Source organism: Heterocephalus glaber, unplaced genomic scaffold (genome assembly GCF_053883595.1).
Source record: "Heterocephalus glaber isolate CG9 unplaced genomic scaffold, H.glaber_assembly_v1.0 deba00001461, whole genome shotgun sequence".
In the NCBI taxonomy this organism is placed as follows: Eukaryota; Metazoa; Chordata; class Mammalia; order Rodentia; family Bathyergidae; genus Heterocephalus; species Heterocephalus glaber.
This window is the reverse complement of record NW_028258308.1, coordinates 46,411,276-46,418,135: the sequence shown is the minus strand read 5'-3', so window position 1 is coordinate 46,418,135 and position 6,860 is coordinate 46,411,276. Positions and strand designations below refer to the sequence as shown.

Sequence of the window (6,860 nt, the reverse complement as noted above, 5' to 3'; positions counted from 1 at the left end):
ATCTTTGCATAGGGAGGTTACTGATAGCTCCCAGCAGGAGCAGATCTGTCTTCCACTTGTTTGACCAAAGCAGTAATTTGGGTGGCCAGTACATGCAAACAAGCCAGAAGTAGAGAGAAGGCATGCTTCCTGCCCAATATTTCCTCTGTCCTTGGCCCAGGAATAGTAGGTCACCATTGTTGTAAGGAACCAGCCCAACTTCCTGGCTTGGGTCAGAGTTTATTTTGTCCCTAGCTGTCAGTGCCTTTTGGTTTGGAAAGTTGGCTTGTCTCATGATACCCACATCTAGGACATTTTTTCCTGTAATTATGAGTTGTCCTTGTTTTATTTTAACTAAAGATTGTCTTTAATCACTAGAGTTTGTCAGTGTTGGATAGTTTCCACTGTGAAGGTCTTACACTTTTTTGCTTTATAATATCAAAACAATTGATGTTAGATACCCTTTCCACATGAAAGATTTATAGTTAAGATGTTATATATATTTTACTGTTTATAATAAAAACCATCTATACAAAAGAAGTCCTGGGTGTTAATTTTAATATTTTTCCCAAGATCTGTTTTCTATGAAATATTAATATCTACAATTTCACTAACTGCTAATGATTTTTTTTCTATTGAAGTTTTTGGAGCTTAGGGATCTACTTGTTTTTATTATTTTTGTTCTTATTTCCCAAAAGCAAGAGATTGTATGGGCTTCAATGCAAAGATTTCAGACCAATTCTTTTTATTACACTTGGTTGTCTCTAGTCTATATAACTACTGAGTGCAAATCATTGAACTCTTTAATGAAGTATTGTAGAGAATAAATCATAATGGATAAAAAAAGAAATACTTTTCCCATTCTAAATACTGTATAATATTCCACCCAGTATTTATGTTACATTGTCTTTGCTTCTTATCTGATTAGGGAATCTAAGTTGCTTCCATATCATACCTGTGTGAATGATTGATCCATGAAGAGAGGGTGGATATTCCTTCAGTAGATTGATTCCAATACTTAGATACAAAGGAGGTGATTCCTCTATCCTATGGTGACTCTCTAGTTAGTATTTTGAGGGACCTCCATGTTGTTTCCCATGATGGCTGTGCTAATATGCAAACCCACCAATGGGGCCCAGAGTAATTTTACTCTACACCTCCCCCACACTATCATCTTTCATTTTTGTGACAATAGCTATATTCACAGATATCAAGTGATGTCTCCTTGCTGGTTTAGTTTACATTTCCTGATGACTGGTAGTGATGAGATGTTTTCTGTGTATCTATTGCCACTTTGTCTTCTTCTGAGATCTGTGTATGTAGGTGCTCTGTCCTCTTGAACTGGATTATTTGTGTTCTCCATAATGAGTTGCTTCATATCCTTACATTTCCACATTAAGTTCCATATCATTATATGGATTGCAAATACTTCCTCTAGTCTGCAAGCTGTTTCTTCACTCTCTACATTTTTTGTCTTTGTCATGAAAAAAAAGTTTAGTTTAATGCACTCTCATGGGAATTTTTGCTTGTTTGTTTTGCTGTCTGAGATTAGGAGTCAAATCCAAGAGGTTTTTGCCCAGCTGAATGAGGGGAGCAATGCCCCCATGTTCTCTTCCAGCAGTTACATAGAACAAGGTCTTAAGTGATGAAGTTTTTAATTTGATTTTTGTATCCGGTCTCAGATAAGCATCCTGTTTCATTTTTCTAGTTGGGAATATAAAGTTTTTCAATGTTATTCTCTGTTCAGAGTTTGTGGTATTTTGTAATAGTTTAGTTGATTTTAAGTGAGGGTTTATTTCTGGGCTGTTGCTCTCCCTTGAATTATGGGTCAATGTGAAGTAGGAGATTACAACATGGTAAAGCAGTTGGGCATTTGAACATGGCTTGTCTTATGGCTCATGCCTAAATGTCCTCCCAAAGCCTTATGCTTTCAAAGGTGGTTGTATCTACAATGTGTCATGCAGGGATTAACTGTGTGATGATGGGATCAAGGGCAGGTGATTACTAAATTAGTTTATTAATTGATTAGTTTGCATAGTTCTGGGAGTGTATTTTGGGAAGGCCCTCCTGGATACTAGTGCTCCGTGCCCAAAAGGTGTAACCTGGATAAAATATTAGGGACAGAAGGAAGGCTCCTGTGGTTCCTTGCCACTTGATGTTTACCACTTGCTGCCTTCTGCTTTGCTGACATCTGCCATCCATGAACTGTTTTACTCTGTGATGCCCCTCTGCCATGTTATCCTACTTTGGAGTCTGCCAACTATTAACTGAAACCACTACAAACTGTCAGCTATAATAAATATTTTCTCCTTTCACCATGTGTATCTGGTAATTTGTCTCAACAACAAAAAAATTAACTAAGACAACCTGTCCATCTAGGGGACCTGTCAAAGTGGCCAGGACCCTTGTGCAGAAGAGCTCCCAAGCCCTGCATAGGAAGTCAGGTCCTAACTCAGAACAGCATTCTAAAAGATGGTGGCCACTGGCCTCAGGACTGCTAATGTTTCTCTTGCTGTGGTCCACCTTGTGTGAGGACATATTTTCTTTTTCCACACTCCAGAGCACACTCTTTCTCCCTTCTTCTCTTCCTTATTTTACCTTTAAGGAGTGTACAATCTGAGTTCTTCAGTTGTCCAATCCAATTGACTCAAAAGGTCAACAATAGCCTACAAGGGAATCCCATCATTCAACAGTGAATATAACTGTATTTTATGCTACTCTCAGCCTATTTGTGTTACTGTACATTGGTACTAGACTTTGAAGTCAGGTATTGCAATGATTCCAGCCATGTTATTTTTCCTTAAGATTGCTTTGGATACTTGCAATTTTTTATGGTTACACAGAAATTTAAATTGCTTTTCATGAGAAATAATATGCACATTTTGAAAAGAAATGCATTGAATCTGTAGATGGTTGGAAAGTATGGATATTTAAACAATTTGAACAATTCTGATTCTTGCTATCCAGGAAGACAGGGACCTTTTCATTTATTGGGGTTATCTACAATTTCTTTCATTATTTTACTGTTTTCAGTATTCACATATTTCTCATATGGCTGGAAAAGATTTTACTCTTTAACCTCTTTGCTCCTTAAAATAAATGAAGAATTTCAGGGCAAGGAATGATATGGGCATATTTGAAATTTTAAGATTACTGGGATTGTTGAATGAAGAATATGTTGAAGGAGACAAGAGTGGACATGGTGAGGAATGATTGTGAGTATCCACACCAGAGATGATAGTACTGTGGACTATGGTCGTAGTTGCACAGTTAGGGAGAAGTGGATAGATTGAAAAAATACTTGGATTGTACAATTGGTCCATCTGGAACTGGATTAAATGTTACACAAAAAGAGGAAGACACTAAAGACTGAACAGGTAAGAAGCCAGCAGACATATTTGGAAGAAGAGGTAACTGAAACAAGAGAGCAACCTGGGTAGAAGGATGTGTTAGAGAGGATGAGTGGAGGAATTAATCAGGATGTGCCTTGCTGTTTCAGGGGCTAGGATATCAAGCACATCTGAGAAGGGGTAGCAAAAAATGGAGGCAAAGGGTTGGCTTCTTCATGGAAGGCAGTGCACACAAGCCAAGGAATTGAACCTTGTCAAAGGTAATGGATGAGACACAACAGAAAGGTTTGGGGAAGGAAGAGGGACCAGGATCAGAAAGAGAATTCTCTAAATAGCCTCATAGACAGATTAGAGGAGAGAGACCAGGTAGGAAGTGAGGGTGACAGAAAGATACAGAACAGACCAGTGACTTTAGTGTAGATAGAAAACAGATATTTTTCCACTCTGGCATGTTATATCTGTTATGCCCAGGAAGTGTGATGTGTGAGAGTGGAAATCAGGGAAAGAAGTCCAGGCTGAAAATGAAGGTTCAAAGAATTGAGGGTAGGGAAGCCGGTAAAAATGATTAGTTCACCACGGGGCTCTGAATGAACTGAGAAGACCCTCCAGCAGGACAGAGATGACCAGCATTTAGGAATTTGTAGAGGAGGAGGTGAAAATAGGGACAGGTGGGAAACCTGCAGTCAGAAAATGTGCCAGAGAAGACAAACAAGCACCTTTGAGAAGTGGTCAGAGTGCTAGGTGTCAGAGAGAAATTAGACAAAGATTAAAATTTCACCATTGACTTTAGCAATTAACCAGTCATCAGAGAAGAATTTTTAGGGGAGGGGAATTAGAAGTTCCTTGTCATTGCAGGAGTCATCAATGACAGTGACTGACCTTGCTTAGTTCCACTTGTAAAGAGCAATCAGGTGACCATGCAGATGTGATCAAAAAATGAGAAGTTATGTGAGTTCTCAATTATGAACATTTTTTACTAATTGGATTAATGATTATACCCAGGTAGTTTTCAAATTCTCAGGGTTCGCACATGTTATGTGGTGGATGCAGGGGGTGTTGTCCTGGGTGTGCATAGAACACAGAGTCAGCTGACACTGCCGGTCCAGACACTGCCCCACTAACAGCCTGACCCCAACAGGACCCACTCATTTCCTGGCCAAAGAAGGATTTTCTAGCTCCCTGCTTCCTGAGTTTATCTTGAGTGGAGGCCAAAAGTAACAAGTACAAACCACTTCTTAGCACACCTCTGGCACTGAGTAAACTCTTCACAGTGCCTTCACCACTGTGTTCAATACTATGATTTTCTTCTCTGCAATTGACTCAAGTGTTCACAACTTTAGAATATTTAGAGAAGTATTAGGTTAGTGTGGTCAATTTAGCTCACAGTTTGGTAAATTTCCTTGTACATATTTTGTTTTAAGATATGAAAAATCATCCTTTACTCTCATATAGTGGTTGAATTTTTACTCTTTATCATGACCTAAAATTATATGAAACAGTCACTTGAGTATTTCTTAATAAGTACTACGAAAAAATTCCAATTCCCAAAAATTATATGTGGAAAATAGCTCAATATGTGTATCCTTGCACCATTTCCTCTGAATCCTAAAGGATAATACTGATTGTTAATGATTATGCTAACTATAATCTAAATGATAACTCATCATCATAAAATTAAAATTTTTCTCTTAAAAATAAACAAAAATCATTTTGTACTATAATTTATTCTTTATTGGATGATTCTTTCAGTCTGAATTCACAAGAATAGTTTATATCACCCAATTCTTTTCATCCCTCACAATCTGGATGGCCTGAGAGAAAGTTTCTGCTCAGGATGTAGCCTAGGACTTTGGGCCCAAGTCCTAGACTACTCACACTAGTGACTGAGTGACAACATAGACAAGTTATCAGAATCGAAGGCATTTTAAAGATAGTGGTTACCCTGGCCATAACAAAGTTGCATTTCATAATGACATCAATTTAAAGCCACCTAAGGCAATATGTTCACAAATACTCACACTATAACATGGTATGTTCAGCAGCTGTTTGGCATAGTATATACCCTAAGCTGTTCTTATCAGTATTATTGCAGTATAGTAGCATCTCCTGACATCTTGTCCAAAATAGTTCAATTTTTTATTAGTAATCATCAATTTTATTTAAAATTGGTAACGATTCACATTCTGATAGAAATTGTTATATATAAATTCCAAAAGAAAGTATGTTTCAATATTTTCATTCACCTTTTAGAATCCTAATGCTTAACAACAAATTTCTATTGTCATTTTATTTCCCTGGGAACATCATCCATCATTTCATGTGGAAGATCTGAGGCTGTTTCAGTGCCATGGTAAGGGCAATGGAAGGGCACAACATATCCTTTACAGACTTCACCATCCTGGGCCTGTTCAACAGAGAGGAAACCTCACATCTCCTCTTTGCCACCATCTCCACTATCTTCCTCACCACACTGCTGGCCAATGGGATGATGATCTTTCTGATCCACACTGACCTGCACCTCCACAGCCTGATGTACTTCCTGCTCTGCCATCTTTCCTTGATCGACATGATGTACATCTCCACCATCATGCCCAAGATGCTGGTTGACTATGTGCTGGGCCAGAGAACCATTTCTTTTGAGGGGTGCACAGTTCAGCAATCCCTCTACCTCACCCTGGTGGAGGCCGAGTTCTTCCTGCTGGGGCTCATGGCCCATGACTGATATGTGGTACCTGATGCTCCTGAGCCACCAAGTGTGCTGGATGATCATAGAATGCTCCTGGTTTGGGGGTTTTCTGGATGGTTTCCTCCTCATTCCCCTCACCATGAGCTTCCTCTTCTGTGGCTCCCAGTAAATTCACCACTTCTTCTCCAATGCCCCACCTGTCCTGAGCCTAGTGTGTGCAGACACAGCCCTATATGAGATGGTGATATATGTGTGCTGTGTGCTGATACTGCTCATCCTGTCCTCTGTGGTGATCACTTCCTATGCCTGTATCCTGACCACTGTCCACTGCATGAGCTCCGTGAAGGGGAGGAAGAAGTCCTTTGCCACCTGCTCAACCCACATGCTCATGGTGACCCTGTTCTATGGTGCTGCCATGTATACCTACATGCTGCCACACTCTTACCACACACCAGCCCAGAACAGTCTTGTCTGTGTTCTACACCATCCTCACACCCATGCTGAACCCCCTCATCTACAGCCTGAGGAACAATGATGTGGCTGAGGCACTGCGGAGGGTGCTCGGGAGGCTCAGGTCTTCCCAGTGAGTGTCTGGAGAGGCCTTCTGTGGGTTGTCTCTGTCTCATGGGCATGGGGATGGGGACACTGAGTCAGGGTGGCCATGTCACAGTGTAGAATGAACTGGAAGGAATGTTTGGAGTGGACAGGAAAGGAAACATTAGCAATCCTGTCTTCTTAACCCTTCTTCTTTCATCTCTTCCTTTCTTTCTGATATCTTGCCTTTTCCTACCTTGTTCACATGTTTGACTACATGTAATAAATATCCAGTGGCTTCATCAAACACA

The 6,860-nt window shown here is 39.9% G+C and overlaps 1 pseudogene; it reads left to right on the top strand.

Annotated features, from left to right (window-relative positions):
* Nucleotides 1-5,681: 5,681 nt before the first annotated feature.
* LOC101719035 (olfactory receptor 2T1-like) lies at nucleotides 5,682-6,602 on the top strand (annotated as a pseudogene).
* Nucleotides 6,603-6,860: the final 258 nt, after the last annotated feature.